The sequence below is a fragment of the Panthera onca genome, chromosome F2 (genome assembly GCF_046562875.1).
Source record: "Panthera onca isolate mPanOnc1 chromosome F2, mPanOnc1 haplotype 2, whole genome shotgun sequence".
NCBI classification, from domain to species: Eukaryota; Metazoa; Chordata; class Mammalia; order Carnivora; family Felidae; genus Panthera; species Panthera onca.
The window spans coordinates 41,984,487-42,002,554 of NC_138356.1; the positions used below are offsets into that span (position 1 = coordinate 41,984,487).

General features: G+C 45.4%; 1 long non-coding RNA gene and 1 other non-coding gene across 2 annotated transcripts in view; one reads left to right on the plus strand and one right to left on the minus strand.

Annotated features, from left to right (window-relative positions):
- LOC144615082 (uncharacterized) overlaps positions 1-18,068 on the minus strand; it is a 32,892-nt gene that overhangs the window by 5,815 nt on the left and 9,009 nt on the right. The gene's annotated exons all lie outside the window — the stretch shown is intronic.
- Positions 4,049-4,121, plus strand: TRNAK-CUU (transfer RNA lysine (anticodon CUU)). Its single transcript has one exon. It is a non-coding gene; the product is annotated as a tRNA-Lys (tRNA).

Below are 18,068 nucleotides of genomic sequence, written 5' to 3' on the forward strand. Positions count from 1 at the left end.
CCACCACCAACCAGGCTCAGATAGATGCCTCCTTCCCCTTAACTCGGCCCCAGTGGGATTTCAACACAGCAGAAGGTAAGGAGAGGCTCCGGGTCTACCGCCAGACTCTAATGGGGGGTCTCCGAATGGCTGCTAGAAAGCCAACCAATTTGGCCAAGGTAGGAAATGTACAACAGGGAAAAGATGAATCTCCGGCTGCCTTTTTAGGATGGATCATGGAGGCATTCTGTACCTATACCCCCATGGATCCAGAGGCTCCGGAAAGCAAGGCAGCTGTTATCATAGCCTTTGTAAACCAATCGGCCATAGACATTAGGAGAAAATTACAGAAAATAGATAGACTAGGAGAAAAAAGTCTGCAGGACTTACTGGTGGTAGCTAAAAAGGTATATAATAACCGGGAGCCTCCTGAGGACAAGCAGGCTCGCGCCATGGCGGCTGCCAGCAGTAAGCAGACTCGAGACCTGGCCAGAATACTACTAGCTACCACTGCTGACTTCCCTGAGGAACGAGACCGCCGTCTCCGGCAGCTGGCAGACGACGCAAGAAAAGGTAAAGGAACCACCAAGGGGGGGAAGCAGAGGCTGCAGAAGGATCAGTGCGCATACTGCAAGGAGATAGGGCATTGGGCCCAAGATTGTCTAAAAAGGGCCGGCGGGAAGGGAAGCAAGACTGATCGAGTAAAAGTCCTAGAGCTAGATGAACTAAGTGATTAGGGGAGTCAGGGTTCGGACCCTCTCCCCGAACCCAGGGTAACTGTTAAAGTGGAGGGGACCCCTGTTGACTTCCTTGTCGACACCGGAGCACAACATTCGGTCCTCTGCACCCCACAAGGAAAACCAGCTAGCAAGAAGTCCTGGGTACAAGGGGCAACTGGTATGAGCCAGTATTCATGGACTACCCGAAGAACAGTAGATTTGGGAACGGGCCGGGTATCCCACTCCTTTATGGTAATACCAGAATGCCCCTACCCGCTGTTAGGATGGGACTTACTGACCAAGATTGGAGCTCAGATAACTTTCAGACAAGGGGGGCCTCAGGTCACCGATGGCAAGGGCCACCCCATCCAGGTCCTGACCATGAAACTGGAGGATGAATACCTCCTCCACCAGGAGGCTCTCCCGAGAGAGAATAATATAGACAGATGGCTACAAGAATTCCCCTCGGTTTGGGCAGAGACAGGGGGGATGGGACTAGCCGCTCACAGGACCCCAGTCCTGGTAGAGCTCAAGCCAGGAGAGAGTCCGGTAAGGATCAAACAATACCCCATGTGTCAGGAGGCCTGGAAGGGGATCCAGCCACACATCCAGAGACTACGAAGCCTAGGGGTACTAGTTCCTTGCCAGTCTGCCTGGAACACCCCCTTACTGCTGGTCAAAAAGCCTCACACAAATGACTACCGACCGGTACAAGACCTCCGGGAAGTAAATAAGAGGGTCGTGGACATACACCCAACTGTTCCCAACCCATATACTCTCTTGAGCTCCTTGGCGCCCTCCAGGGTCTGGTATACTGTACTAGATTTAAAGGACGCCTTCAGTCTGCCGTTGGCACCCCAGAGCCAACCCTTGTTCACCTTTGAGTGGCATGATCTGGAGGAAGGCTACAGTGGGCAACTCTTACCTGGACACGGCTACCTCAGGGATTCAAAAACTCACCCACCATCTTCGACGAGGCACTACACGAGGACCTGGTATTTATAGACACCTTCTCTGGCTGGGTGGAGGCATACCCAGCCAAGCATGGAACGGCTCAGACGGTGGCTAAGAAGCTACTAGAAGACATCTTACCCAGGTATGGTTTTCCTACCATGGTAGGATCAGACAATGGACCAGCTTTTATCTCGCAGGTAACACAGGCAGTAGCCAAGGCGGTGGGGGCAAACTGGAAATTACATTGTGCTTATAGGCCCCAGAGCTCAGGATAGGTAGAAAGAATGAATAGAACCCTAAAAGAGACCCTTACCAAATTAACCGTGGAGACTGGCGGGGACTGGGTGACTCTCCTACCGTACGCCCTTTACCGGGTTAGAAACACTCCTTACACTCTGGGTTTTACTCCCTACGAGATCATGTTTGGCAGGCCACCCCCTGTTATTCCCAGCCTTCGAGCTGAACTTATTGCTGAGTTTAAAGATCAAGAACTTTTTCTTTCCTTGAGAGGGCTCCAGAGGGTGCACGAGGACATTTGGCCGCGCCTCCGTGCCATCTATGAGGCTGGCCCGACCCTGACACCTCATCAGTACAGGCCGGGAGACGGTCTATGCCAAGAGGCACCACCGAGAGACCCTCGAGCCGCACTGGAAGGGACCCTACATCGTGGTGTTGACAACCCCCACCGCTCTCAAGGTAGACGGCATCGCGACCTGGGTCCATCACACCCACGTTCGGCCACCAGACCCCTCCTCGATCCGGAAGGACTTTGTCACGCGATGGGCCATCAGTCGGGACCAACACAACCCGCTCAAGCTCAAGCTACAGCGCATTCGACCCACCTAATATTGGTAACTCTGTTAACTCTGCTTGTCATTGCTCATGCTGCCGGGAGTCCCCACGCCCCTCAAAACATCACCTGGCAGATCATAGACACCAGCTTGGGGACAATACTTAATCAGACCTCCCAGAGCCACCCCAGGGACACTTGGTTCCCAGAACTTTGCGTAAACCTCCAAACTCTGTTCCCCTTGTCACCATAAATGCAGCCGGTCCCATGATTGGGTCCCTCAGCTACATGACAAGGGGGGAATGAAAGGGCGGGCCTACGCAGGCCGACTCCATCTTGTTCTGTGTCCTTCACCTTGACCACACCTCCTCCCCTTGAGTAACCCCCCCCTCACCTGCCTAACAGGACTTGGACCCTTCCCCAGCCAATTGGCTGAGGCCATAGCCATTACCTCACCAACTGCCCCTAGGCCCCAATAAAACCTTTGTCCTTTTGAAACTTGCTCTCTCTCCCCGGTATCTCACCGCTGCGTCGGTGCAGGTAGGGGATTGAGCTCGAGCTAGCCTGAATAAAGGCTCTTTTGCTTTTATATCGGACTCGGCTCCCTGGCGGTATTTGGGGGATCACGAATTCTGGGCATAACAACTATGACTACTTTTCTGGGTAGTTTACAATTTTCCTCCCAACACTCCATAAAGGATGTTGGTTGTTTTTCCCTCCTTGTATCCATATACTCCTCTTTTGGTAAAACATTGCCCCCATTTTCTTTTGCATAACCATTTCTACCCCATTCTCAGCAAAACAGTTTACATGTGATTAATTCTCCCTCTGCTCCAGGGATGAGCTTACTTTTGCCCAGCATGCTACCCCATATTCCTGGATCCAGTAAATGGTCCCATTCCTGGAATGAAACCCAGGAGTTTATTTGATAATTGAAGAAAAAGATGTTCTCTGTCCTTCTGACATGAACAAGGAATCATATGACCTCAGGACTATTGACATTCATCTTGCAACCATGAAGGAAGTCTGCCTGGGGGTACAGCTTCCATAGTAGAAGCCAGAACAGAGAGAGGAAAAGAATGAGGCCCTTGACACCATCAAGACTTATCTCTATGGCCTGAATCATCTCTGGCCTGAACAACCTCTTGCCTTTTAGGTGAGACAATGAATTTCTTTTGTTAAATCAGTGTAAATTGGATTTTCTGTTGATTTCAACAAAAAGACTGATTGTTATTAATTAATACCAACAATGATCCAGCCACCCTGCACTACCTTCGGTTCTCTAGAATATGTGTATTTTCACTTCAAAATAAGGTGAAACTGAGCCGAAAATATATTGAGAATAGTTACCACAAAAAGAGTGGTCTGGGCCCCTGTTGTTATGGTTGCAGAACAAAATTATCATCTGCAGCATCTATGAAATATTTTAAAAAATCAAGAACATCTCATATTTTCAGCTGTTGAGGAGTGTCATTCCTTAAGTGTCATCCCTTAAGTCCACAAGTTGACTTGTGGACATCAGTAATTTTAGGGCATCGGTCTGGACAAATGACTATGGGAAGCTCTCTGAGGTCCAAATTTCTCTCAAAACTATCTGTTGAGAGGTGCTTGGCTGGCTCAGTTGGTAGAGCATGTGACTCTTGATCTCAGGGTCGTGAGTTCAAGCCTCATGTTGAGTGTAGAGTTTACTTAAAAACAAATAACAACAACAACAACAGCAGCAGCAACAACAAGCTATCTGTTGAGCAATTGGGTTTGATGCCCATGAGAATAAACTTTGGCACAGTGTAAAGACCTTCATCTGAGGCCTGACAGCTTGGATATGGAAAGTATGTGGACAAAAAAATTCCTGTTGAGTCAAAGTTATGCTTCTAACTTCCCAGTGTGGTCATACGAATGGGGAAGTGTGTGTCCCTTCAAGTATCTGCAACTCAGCTCCAGCCAGTGTGACTGAGTCAACTCGACAGGGTTTCGAGGTGACATAAAAGGGGAAAATGGAAAAACGTTTTTCAATCAGAGGAGCCAGACCCTCCCTTACCTTCATATTACAATTCTCTCATCTTTTCACCACATTTGAACAGCTAGAGAAGCCTCCAAGAAATGATATAACAACACTTAAAAGTTGCCAAGGTGGGGCGCCTTGGTGGCTCAGTTGGTTAAGTGGCTGACTTTTGATTTCGGCTCAGGTCATGATCTTGCAGTTGGTGGGATTGAGTCCCACGTTGGGCTTTGTGCTGACAGTAGGGAGCCTGCTTGGGATTCTCTTTCTCCCTCTCTCTGTGCCCCTCCCCTGCACACGCGCACATGCGCAGTCTCTCTCTCTCTCTCTCTCAAAAATAAACATGAAAAAAATGTTTTTAAAGTTGCCAAAGGGAGACCTTCCAGAAATAGTGTAGTAAATGAAACACATGTTTTGTAGTCTTCTCTGCCATACAAATCCATCCTTCCTTTTTTTTTTTTTAATTTTTTTTTTAACGTTTATTTATTTTTGAGACAGAGAGAGACAGAGCATGAACGGGGGAGGGTCAGAGAGAGAGGGAGACACAGAATCTGAAACAGGCTCCAGGCTCTGAGCAGTCAGCACAGAGCCCGACGCGGGGCTCGAACTCACGGACCACGAGATCATGACCTGAGCCGAAGTCGGACGCTCAACCGACTGAGCCACCCACGTGCCCCCAAATCCATCTTTTCTTGAGTCACTGTATATTTTTCCCTCTCTCCTTCAGCTCTCTTGGTGTAAACACATATTGAGGGTTTAAGATGAACTTTTTAAAGTTCAATAACAATGATGGACAAGGCAGATCTAGTAAACACAAAAAAGAATTTTTGAAGACTTAGTCATTTGGTAAGATGAGCACACACTATGACAGGCTCTACAAATGCAAGGCTATCTTGATATACACTTTTGCTGATTGCAAATCTCAGAAGAACATTTACAGTAGCTTATTTATAACTTCAGATCTAAGTTGCAGCACGGGTGTCAAAGTCAGTTTTAGACATCTCCATGGGATATTAAAGAAATAAAGATATTTTTGTTTGTTGTTGCTATTTTGGTCTCAGAATAAAAAGAATGTAGGAGAAAGTAAAAACATAATTAACACCTGTATTCCCAGAATGAAAAAATGTGATTATAGAACAGTGGTAGAAAATATATACAGAAAGTTGGCGAGATGACTCATAAGTACAAGCACAAAAATAGCTCAGCTTTTGTATACGGTGTGACAGATCTGCCAACAGCTAACTAATGTAATAGAATAATGAATCACTTGGGACTAGATTTATTTTAAAATCCCTGTAAGGCACACCTACATACGTAGTACCAGAAAAGGCCACCGACTGTCAGCAAACATGGCCATCATAATATGGGGGGTTGGGGAGTAAAAGCAAGGAGGTCATGCACTGGTAAGTTCCATGGTACCAGCTGCTCTTCACTTTTAAGTCGGCTCCCCTCACTTTCCCTCCACCTGTCTGTGCAGGGAGCACTGAGTGTTCAGTGGTTAAGCCCCAGGGGCCATGCCTGTGGCTGAGGCTGAGGTAGGTCTCCTTGGTTCTCCTTTTTCTCTACTACAGGCCTCGGGCTGCTGAGGGCCCTTCCCTCTTTCAAGGCAACACTACCCATTCTATCTCTGGCTTCACTTCTCCACTCCAAGGCTGGAGACACAGGTTGGCTTGTTTTACCCAGTCTGCGCATCACTCAAATAAGCACATGTGTCCTTTCCGTGCCAAGGTTTCACAGGGTCAGCTCAGGGAGGCGGGAGGGGAAAGAACGGCAAATGTGGGAAACCTCAGGCCTCAGGGAATCTTACCAAGTTCCCGCCTTTGGGGTTCTGGCTGTCATTCCCAGCTTCCCCAAAAATCCTTCTGCCTTCCATGTACTCTGAGTTCTCTGCCATGGTTGTATCCCGAGCTTGGAGCTCACCCCTCCCTGGGGTACCAGTGGGAGAGTGCTCCACACCCCTGCTCACTTTCCCCTGGGGTTGATGCATTCCTTGGCTCTGAGGCTCCAGCTGGGACCGAATGATGAGTCAACTTGTATCCCCTCTGATGCCATTTTTCTGAAATAAATAATTCCTGTTTCTGAGGGTCCCAGACTGGATGGCACTTCTTTCCAACTATTCTCTACTCCATAGAGAAATGACCGTCTCCATGCATTTCCTCAGCTGCTCCACAACAGAACTCAGAGTCAAGCTGCCTGGCTTCCAGCCCCTACTCTGCTACTTGTTTGCTAACTAGTGACATATGGCACATCACTGAACCTTTTTTAGCCTCAGTTTCCTCACCCATCTAGTTGTGGTGTGGTTTCAAAGATATAGGCCACTTAGCACAGTTCTAGGTACACAACAAGAATTCCCGTTGGGACTCTTGCCAATATCTGCTAGCCATGATCCAGCACCTAAAGAGGTAATGCCTGACACAGCAGAGGCCTCCTGGACTTTGCTCCATCATGGCAGCCAGCGTCCATTCAGGCCGGTCAGCACCGGTTGCTTTTGTGTTGAAAGCAAAGTCACTCAGAGAAGTGTGTACTAATAGGTGGTTAAAGCACAGGAGAGGTAGACAGGAACCACAAGCGGAAGCGTGGAGGGATGGGAAAGAGCAGGATGGAAAGGTGTCTTTTGTCTGTAGTGTGATAGGCAAACAGGATCTTAGTGGCTTACAGAACAGAGAAGTGTAGGGAAGGTTGTTGTAGTATTGTCTGTGGCTGCCATAACAAATGACCACAGAAAGGGTTTTAAAACAACAGAAAGTGACTCTCTCACAGTTCTGGAGGCCAGAAGTCTGGATTCCCTCTGAAGGTGTTAGCCAGGTTGTACTCCCTCTGAAGAGAATCATTCCTTGTTTCTTCCAGCTTCTAGCATCTCCAAGCTTTCCTTGGCTTCTGGCAACATAACTCCAGTCTTTACCACTGTCTTCACATGGCCTTGCCCCTGTGCGTCTCTGTGCCTCAAATCTCCTTCTGTCTTTCTCTTAAAAAATTTTTTTTTTTCAACGTTTTTTTTTTTTGTTTTTTTTTTGTTTTTTAATTTTTATTTTTGGGACAGAGAGAGACAGAGCATGAACGGGGGAGGGGCAGAGGGAGAGGGAGACACAGAATCGGAAACAGGCTCCAGGCTCCGAGCCATCAGCCCAGAGCCTGACACGGGGCTCGAACTCACGGACCGCGAGATCGTGACCTGGCTGAAGTCGGACGCTTAACCGACTGTGCCACCCAGGCGCCCCTCTTAAAATTTTTTTTTAATGTTTATTTATTTTTGAGAGAGACAGAGTGTGATCGGGGGAGGGGCAGAGAGAGAGGGAGACACAATCTGAAGCAGGGTCCAGGCTCTGAGTCGTCAGCACAGAGCCCCACGTGGGGCTCCAACTCATGAACTGTGAGATCGTGACCTAAACCGAATTGGCACTTAACCAACTAAGCCACCCAGGCACCCCTCCTTCTGTCTTTCTCTTATAAGGACATCTGTTGTTGGAGTTAGGGCCACCTCAATGCCAGGATGATTTTATCTTGAGATCCTTAATGTAATTATATCTGCAAGGACATTTTTCTTTCTCTTTTTAAAAAATTTATGTTTGTTTAAGTTTACTTACCTTGAGAAAGAGGGAGAGAGCACATGCACACACAGAGCATAGGAGGGGCAGAGAGAGAGGGAGAGAAATCCCAAGCAGGTTCCGCACTGTCAGCCCAGAGCCCCACACAGGGCTCAATTTCACGAATCGTGAGATCATGACCTGAGCTGAAATCAAGAGTCAGATGCTTAACCAACTGAGCCACCCAGGTGCCCCAGGAACTTTTTTTCAAAATAAGGTCATATTCACAGGTTGTAGGGGTTAGGACTTGAACACATTTTGGGGGTACCACTATTCAACCAACTATAATTATGTACTAAAGCAGAGATCTTTGCACACAGAGGGCACTTAATAAATATTGTGGCTGATATATGTCTACGGATTTTCAGAAGACTAATTCTATGACATCAAAGAGGATAATGTGGGAACCTCGGCACTTAGAAATGTTCCTCAGCACCATTCTTCTGTTCTGGCTCTAGGGGAGAATCAGTTTTTTCATTTTACCAGCTTCTGGAGGCTACCTATTTACATCTTCTTTCTCTGACCCTGGCCCTCCTGTTTCCCTTTTATAAGAACCCTTATGATTATGTTGGGCCCACCCAGATAATCCAGGGTAATCTTCCTGTTTCAAGATCCTTATTTTATTATATCAGCAGAGTCTCTTTTGCCATGTACGATAATATTATCAGGCTCTAGGGATTAAGATGTGAACCTCGTTGGGGCCATAATTCTGTTGACTGGAGTTGGGAACTGGGTTTCATCCTAAGAGCCCAGAACTCAGTGGTGGGTTTTAAGTAAGAGAATGGAATCAACAGAATCAGGATGACAGAAGCAGAAGAAGAATCACACTGGATTGCAAGGACAGAAGTGTTAACCACGACCAGAGGATTTTTAAAGTTAACATAGAATCACTCTAGACAATATTTGATATCTGGTTATGTGTAGGATAACTGGTACATAATAAGTTTTTCTTCTTTCAATCTGGGTTTGGTCTTTTTAAATTAATTCTTTATGGATTTTATGAGGCCCTGAGTCCCAGGACACCTTTGGTTATTGTTGGAGGTAGCCAGCTGGGCAAGGTGGACCCGGATGACTATTCAGAATTCAAGATTCTATGCCCACAATGAGTACGAGCCCAGGTGTACGTGTGCCTGGGAGAATTCTGCCTTAGCAGGCACAGGTCCACAACACCTTATCAAGCATTGTCCAGTAGAGAAAGATATTGGAATTGCTTCAAGGGTAGGGAAATGGCCAAAGAGCAATAAGAAGGAATGTCATAAAAGATCCAAGAATGTGGACTGTGTTGATTCCTAGAAATGCTTTATTAACACTAAGTGAAAGAGCACACAGAATTGTTCACACTGATTATATGCATATTTAAGGGATGTGAAAATTAATAAAGATTTGAATAGAGTTTTAAGCATTCTCTGAAGTTTGGGAAGTTTATTCAAACATGTCAGTACTTCTGGCAACAGCTTCCTTTCTCTGATCTTGCACAGAGTCAGTCAAAGTTGCCTGGAAAGCCCGCTAATGATTCCTTTTGGCTTGCCTCTTCCTTCTCCTATCTTTGCTGGGTTTCTCAACCCATTCCACTCTGCTTTAGCTCTTTTGACCCACCTCAGTGCTACTTTGTTTAGGTGACCCTGCTAGAATAAAACTCCTGAGTTCATTATCTGTCTGTATGTATGTCCCCAATCTGTCTGAGAGTCTTGGTTCCAACTTCATAGCCATGGGTGAGAACCTCAGGCTCCCTGCCCAGGCTACTCTGGGTCAGATAAGCAGGGACAGCCCACCAGGCTTCACCTCCAAGTAGAGGATTAGAGACATGGGATAATAATTCCTTTCTAGGGATGCCTGGCTGGCTCAGTTGGTAGAGCATGTGACTCTTGATCTAGGGGTTGTGAGTTCGAGTCCCACATTGGGTGTAGAATTTACTTAAAAAAAATAAAATCTTAAAAAAACCCAGTAATTCCTTTTCAGAAACTCTTTGCCTGAAAAAATTACAAGTTATTTACTAATCAACATAAGGAAAACTGCATTCAGCCAGAAATTTTCCATAGCAACACAAATTATAGCACTGACACTAAACATTGGGATCCAGAAAGGATATTAACCAATGGCCTCTTGAAAAAGGGTTGGGGTGGGGGGGGATAGTCAACCCTGAAGAAGGTCAAAATGCCCTTCAGGAGACTGAAAGACAATGTAGTTCTGATGTATAATTACCCATTATATTAAACCATATAGTACACGAGAGGCAGAATAGTGTAAAGATTTAAAAGCACAGATTCTGACTCCAGATTTTCTGGGCTCAAATCCCAGCTCTGCCACTTACTGGCTGCCGCTTTCAGAAAAGTGACTTAACTTAACAGCTCTTTATTTTAGTTTCTACACCTGCTCAATCAGAATAATAATAGCCTCTACCTTACTGGGTTGTTTTGAAGATTACATGAATAAATGTATAGAAAGCACTTAGAGGGGCATGTGGGTGGCTCAGTCGGGTGAGCATCCGACTTCAGCTCAGGTCATGATCTCGCAGTCTTGTGAGTTTGAGTCCCACGTAGGGCTCTGTGCCGACAGGTGGGAGCCTGGAGCCTGCTTTGGATTCTGTGTCTCCTTCTCTCTCTGCCCCTCCCCCACTCGTGCTCTGTCTCTCAAAAATGAATAAATGTTAAAACAAAATTAAAAAACACTTAGAACAGTCCCTGGGACATAGCAAACACTCAACACGTATTAGTTTTAATTTTACTGGAATGTGTCCAACACTCTACACCACTGACAGTGGAAACTGCTTAAGCAGCCCGTCTGGCGTCTGAAGTAAATGGCACCCATGAATGATAGATACATCACAGAGCAATGAAATTGTGTCTGTTGATACAGAGTTTCGCAAAGGCATCTTAAAAGTTGCTGGGTAGGGACCCGAAGCATATTCTGTCTGGTGTGTGGTTTTTTGGTTAGGCAAGATGCTAATGGGACCACAGCTGTAGAGTTCAATATGTTCATTCTGTCCCATGACCCCCAAATGAGGCCTTTGCTTCTCTAACCATCTCTGAGGTATATACCACTAGTCCTAAGGATGCCTGGCCACCATTATTTGCTACTATTGGGCTAAGGGCGCCATTATTGGAGAAACTGCCCCAACTCCATGGGCAACATTAGGATCCCCTTCCTGAATTAATAAGAATGCATTCTATCATCATTCAGGGTGCTGGATAAAGGTAATTCAAAGAAAATAGAGAAAAGTAGAATTGTTATAAAGACCTACTGATACACAACTTCAAATTGTTTGGAAGTGTAGCAAAATATTCCATGAGAAGAGGCAGAGATGGCCCTGCCTGCATAATCTTGGATAAGTCACCTTTATTTCACAAATTAAAGTTTGTTTCCTTATCAGCAAAGGGAGTAGGGAGGTTGCAGACAGTGACCTAGATCAGCCTTATTGGAAGACCAAATCCTTTCTTACCTAGAACATGCAGAATCTCACATGACGCATTAGAAACACTATCCTAGAGGGTCTGTAGTGAGGAGCATCTCATTTATGATGCCCCCAGTGCACCTGCAGCAAAGTTCACCTGGCTCAGACAAGGCTTTTCTCCTCAAGTCTCACACAGCACGTCCTCCCCTTAGCCTGTCCCAATGTTCTTGGGCCTAGATGCCATGTACATTTATGATATTCCAATTTGCAGACTCAAAACAATATGAATATGAATATTTATGCATGAGCTTGGAGCTACAGAGAGAAGAGCCCCTAAGAATTCCATGTTGGTCTGAGAGTCATCTCAAGCCTCTGCTCAATTCTTCTGGGTCCTTTATTTTGCTAAAACCTGAGTGATGGTCTCTGGTGTCATTTAATGCCCTATCTGGGTTAATCTCACTGCATTCCTTCTTAGGCATTCTCCACTCCACAGTCTCCACTTAGACAGTCACCTCCATGTAACTGGTTTCCTTTTCTGTACAAGATAGTATAGCAATTTCTTTACAGTGGCTGCATCATTTTACATTCCCATCAGCAAAGCACAAGGGTTCCAATTTCTCCACATCCACACCAACATTTGCGGTTTTCTATTCTTTTGTTAATAGCCATCCTAATGGATGAGAAACACTAGCAGATGTTAAGATCATTTGAGTGGGAGGGATTGTCAATACTACCTAAGTAGACACCTGCTGCCCAGACTATTTAATACCACAGTCAGGGGCCATCCTGGTCCCCTCAGGTTTCCTTGGGACTGTCCAAGCTCTTAGGTCACAAATCCAAATGACCCAGGGCATGTGGTTATACACTCCCAAGCTCCTCCTATTCCTTAAAGGCAGACTCAATCTGTCCCACACATTTGTCCTTAATGACTTCCCTGGTACCTTCAAAAAACCCAATGATTTGTATTACATTAGCTTTTCTTTTAAAAGCACTTAAAATTTTTTTTAATGTTTATTTATTTTTGAGAGACAGACAGACAGACAGACAGAGTGCAAGTGGGGGAGAGGCAGAGAGAGAGGGAGACACAGAATTTGAAGCAGGCTCCAGGTTCTGAGCTGTCAGCATGGAGCCTGACACCAGGCTAGAACTAATGAACCTTGAGATCACGACCTGAGCCAAGTCAGATGCTTAACTGGTTGCGCCACACAGGCACCCCTTAAAAAAACACTTTTTAAAATCAACAGCTTTATTGAGATATAATTCAATACCACAAAATTCATCATTTTAAAGTAACATTCTTAAAGGCAACTTTCTGTTTCCTAAGGGTAATTAACATGGTTGCTCCCACATTCACGGTCCCTTTCTGGAAGAGGAGTATTTTGTGATAGAGCAATAGTGTACTGTTTCTCAGCTAGATGCCTGTTTACAGGCATGGCCAGCTGTCTTGGTCAGGGTCCTTTGGTTGATTGAAACAAAGAGTCACTCAAATCTTTAGAAAAAGAGCATTTATGATAAAGATATTTGTTAACAGAAACTAGGAAGCCATCAGGAACCAAAGCTACTTTTTCTCTCTTTTTCTTGGGCTACTCTATCTCTGTCTCTGTTTCCTATAGCAACATTGTTTCTCTGTGTGCATCTGTTCTGCTCAAAATTTGACTTGCTGTTACCATTTTGTGTCCCCAATTCTAATTTGTCTTCACTCTTTCTAGGCATCCTTTCCTTTCCTGCTCCTGTTACTAGCAACTTTATTCTCTCAAAAGAGAATTCTGATTGGCCAGGCTTATCTTGCCCAGCCAGACCACAGGGTAAGTGTTGACCAGCTAATGTAATGCTGTCCTGGAATCAGGGGCCCACACTGGCCCAATTTTCTTTGCCATGAGCAGGGACTGAAGTCACATAATAAAGAAACACAGCTGTTGGTGTAATGTGAAGAGAACCCAGTGGGAACTACACACACAATGGGGTAAGTTACAGGAGGGAAGCCTATGGTTAGGAAACACAAATCTTGTTTTACAATGGGCAGTAATAATACCCTTTGCTCCTGAGGAGACATCATCTTTTATTATACTGGACTGTAAACATGACTGCCCTTTGCTCTGCAGGGAGACACTATTTCTATATTCCAAGGCTATTCACTGTATAAACATCCTTAGATGAGGCTAAGAAATATGATCTAGAATAAAGGGAGGTCAGTACCTGTCCTTGCAAGTCATACAGAAACACTGAAGATCCATGAAGAATTGTCTCCCAACAGTAGTTACCAGCAAATCTCTTCTCCTCACTCTGTGTGTGTGTGTGTGTGTGTGTGCGTGTGTGTAAATACTGTGATGATCATAGGATTCTATTGGGTACACTGTGATGGGCTGTTCATGAATTTTTTCAAAAAACCAACTCTTGGCTTCGTTGATCTGCTCTACAGTTTTTTTAGATTCTATATTGTTTATTTCTGCTCTGATCTTTATTATTTCTCTTCTTCTGCTGGATTTAGGCTGTCTTTGCTGTTCTGTTTCTATTTTTTTCAGGTGTGCTGTTAGATTTTGTATTTGGGATTTTTCTTGTTTCTTGAGATAGGCCTGGACTGCAATGTATTTTCCTCTCAGGATTGCCTTCGCTGCATCCCAAAGCGTTTGGAATGCTGTATTTTCATTTTCATTTGTTTCCATATATTTTTTAATTTCTTCTCTAATTGCCTGGTTGACCCACTCATTCGTTAGTAGGGTGTTCTTTAACCTCCATGCTTTTGGAGGTTTTCCAGACTTTTTCCTGTGGTTGATTTCAAGCTTCACAGCATTGTGGTCTGAAAGTATGCATGGTATGATCTCAATTCTTGTATACTTATGAAGGGCTGTTTTGTGACCCAGTATGTGATCTATCTTGGAGAAGGTTCCATGTGCACTCGAGAAGAAAGTATATTCTGTTGCTTTGGGATGCAGAGTTCTAAATATGTCTGTCAAGTCCATCTGATCCAATGTATCTTTCAGGGCCCTTGTTTCTTTATTGACCGTGTGTCTAGATGATCTATCCATTTCTGTAAGTGGAGTGTTAAAGTCCCCTGCAATGACCACATTCTTATCAATAAGGTTGCTTTTATTTGTGAGTAATCGTTTTATATATTTGGGGCTCCTGTATTCGGCGCATAGACGTTTATAACTGTTAGCTCTTCCTGATGGATAGACCCTGTGATTATTATATAATGCCCTTCTTCATCTCTTGTTACAGCCTTTAATTTAAAGTCTAGTTTGTCTGATATAAGTATGGCTACTCCAGCTTTCTTTTGACTTCCAGTGGCATGATAAATAGTTCTCCATCCCCTCACTCTCAATCTGAAGGTGTCCTCAGGTCTAAAATGAGTCTCTTGTAGACAGCAAATAGATGGGTCTTGTTTTTTTATCCATTCTGATACCCTATGTCTTTTGGTTGGCACATTTAGTCCATTTACATTCAGTGTTATTATAGAAAGATATGGGTTTAGAGTCATTGTGATGTCTGTAGGTTTCATGCTTGTAGCGATGTCTCTGGTAGTTTGTCTCACAGGATCCCCCTTAGGATCTCTTGTAGGGCTGGTTTAGTGGTGACGAATTCCTTCACTTTTTGTTTGTTTGGGAAGACCTTTATCTCTCCTTCTATTCTAAATGACAGACTTGCTGGATAAAGGATTCTCGGCTGCATATTTTTTCTGTTCATCACATGGAAGATCTCCTGCCATTCCTTTCTGGCCTGCCAAGTTTCAGTAGAGAGATCGGTCACGGGTCTTATAGGTCTCCCTTTATATGTTAGAGCACGTTTATCTCTAGCTGCTTTCAGAATTTTCTCTTTATCCTTGTATTTTGCCAGTTTCACTATGATATGTCGTGCAGAAGATCGATTCAAGTTACGTCTGAAGGGAGTTCTCTGTGCCTCTTGGATTTCAATGCCTTTTTCCTTCCCCAGATCCGGGAAGTTCTCAGCTATTATTTCTTCAAGTACACCTTCAGCACCTTTCCCTCTCTCTTCCTCCTCTGGAATACCAATTATGCGTATATTATTTCTCTTTAGTGCATCACTTAGTTCTCTAATTTTCCCCTCATACTCCTGGATTTTTTTTATCTCTTTTTCTCAGCTTCTTCTTTTTCCATAATTTTATCTTCTAGTTCACCTATTCTCTCCTCTGCCTCTTCAATCCGAGCCGTAGTTGTCTCCATTTTATTTTGCAGTTCATTGATAGCATTTTTTAGCTCCTCCTGGCTGTTCCTTAGTCCCTTGATCTCTGTAGCAAGAGATTCTGCTGTCCTTTATACTGTTTTCAAGCCCAGCAATTAATTTTATGACTATTATTCTAAATTCACTTTCTGTTATATTGTTTAAATCATTTTTGATCAGTTCATTAGCTGTTGTTATTTCCTGGACGTTTTTCTGAGGGGAATTCTTCTGTTTCGTGATTTTGGATAGTCCCTGGAGTGGTGCGGGACTGAGGGACACTTCCCCTGTGCTGTCTTGAATAACTTGCGTTGGTGGGCGGGGCCACAGTCAGACCTGATGTCTGCCCCCAGCCCACCGCTGGGGCCACAGTCAGACTGGCGTGTGCCTTCTCTTCCCCTCTCCTAGGGGCGGGATTCACTGTCTGGGCTACTTGCACACTGCCAGGCTTGTGGTGCTGGGGATCTGGCGTATTAGCCGGGGTGGATCAGCAAGGTGCACAGGGGTGGGAGGGGCAGGCTCAGCTCGCTTTTCCTTCGGAGATCCGCTTCGGGAGGGGCCCTGTAGCACCGGGAGGGAGTCAGACCCGCTCGGGGGATGGATCCGCAGAAGCACAGCGTTGGGTGTTTGCGCGGTGCAAGCAAGTTCCCTGGCAGGAACCGGTCCCCTTTGGGATTTTGGCTGGGGGATGGGCGAGGGAGATGGCGCTGGCGAGAGCCTTTGTTCCCCGCCAAACTGCGCTCTGTCGTGCGGGGCTCAACAACTCTCCCTCCCATTGTCCTCCAGCCCTCCCGTTCTCCAAGCAGAGCTGTTAGCTTATAACCTTCCAGATGTCAAGCCCGCTTGCTGTCGGAACACACTCCGTCCGGCCCCTCCACTTTTGCCAGCCAGATTTGGGGGCTCTGCTTGGCCGGCAGGCTGCCCCTCCGCCCTGGCTCCCTCCCGCCAGTCCGTGGAGCGCGCACCGCCTCACCGTCCTTCCTACCCTCTTCCGTGGGCCTCTCGTCTGCGCTTGGCTCCAGAGACTCCGTTCTGCTAGTCTTCTGGCAGTTTTCTGGGTTATTTAGGCAGGTGTAGGTGGAATCTAAGTGATCAGCAGGATGCCCGGTGAGCCCAGCGTCCTCCTACGCCGCCATCTTCCTCTATTCCGGGCTGTTCATGAATGTGAATGTGGACATTCTAAATTCTTTTCTGCATGGTGGTTATACCATTATAATAACCACAGCCATGCTTAACTGCACAGGTAACATGCCTATTGTCATTTTATTCTTTTAAGAATTACAGAAATAGATCAGCCTTTGCCTGCGCCCTTCTAGGCTCACTTGGTAAGAGTTGGCTAGTCCCACCTAAAAGAGTACGGATGGGCATCCACCTAGTGGAACCAGGCCATCCAGAATGGCAGGGAAGTCACCAGTTATAGGGGGTCTAGCACAGGGGTTATATGTTTAAATGCCTACATTGGCCAGGCAGGTAAGTAAATGAGTGAGGTGGCCAGTTGTAATAAATGGGATTTGTGTGGACTACAGCAAACAGGAGAGATCATCCTCAATCTCAAGGTGGCAGCTGCTACTCAGGTCGAGCAGATCGTTTCATTGTGAGAATGAGGGTTCTAAGTCACTTATTTTTTTTCACCCAAAGAACCTGAAATGAGATTTGTACGTGATATCACCCCCTCTTTAAATGTTGCAACCAATGCAAATTTAAAATACTGCAAGTGCCGTACCCCAATGTTTGTAGCAGCACTCTCAATGATAGCCAAATTGTGGAAAGAGCCTAAATGTCCATCAACTGATGAATGGAGAAAGAAATTGTGGTTTATAGACACAATGGAGTACTACATGGCAAGGAGAAAGAATGAAATATGGCCCTTTGTAGCAACGTGGATGGAGCTGGAGAGTGTGATGCTAAGTGAAATAAGCCATACAGAGAAAGACAGATACCATATGTTTTCACTCTTATGTGGATCCTGAGAAACTTAACAAAACCCATGGGGGGAGCGGAAGGAAAAAAAAAAAAAAGAGGTTAGAGTGGGAGAGAGCCAAAGCATAAGAGACTCTTAAAAACTGAGAACAAACTGAGGGTTGATGGGGGGTGGGAGGGAGGGGAGGGTGGGGGATGGGTATTGAGGAGGGCACCTGTTGGGATGAGCACTGGGTGTTGTATGGAAACCAATTTGACAATAAACTTCGTATATTGGAAAATAAAATAAAATAAAATAAAATAAAATAAAATAAAATAAAATACTGCAAGTGCCCAGAAAATAACCCATAGGAAAAGTGGTTGGAACTGACAGAGCCCCATTAAGGAGGGAGCCAGATCTGACAGATGCCTGATCCTCCAAGGAGGTAGCTAAAACTTTAGGTAACCATAATCTTAATGGGTAAACCCAATTAACCAAGCTAGAGAGTGTAGATGGGACTCTGCTAGAATTACATTCCTGTTCTCTTGCCCCACCCTCACGTATTCTTCCCAGGGG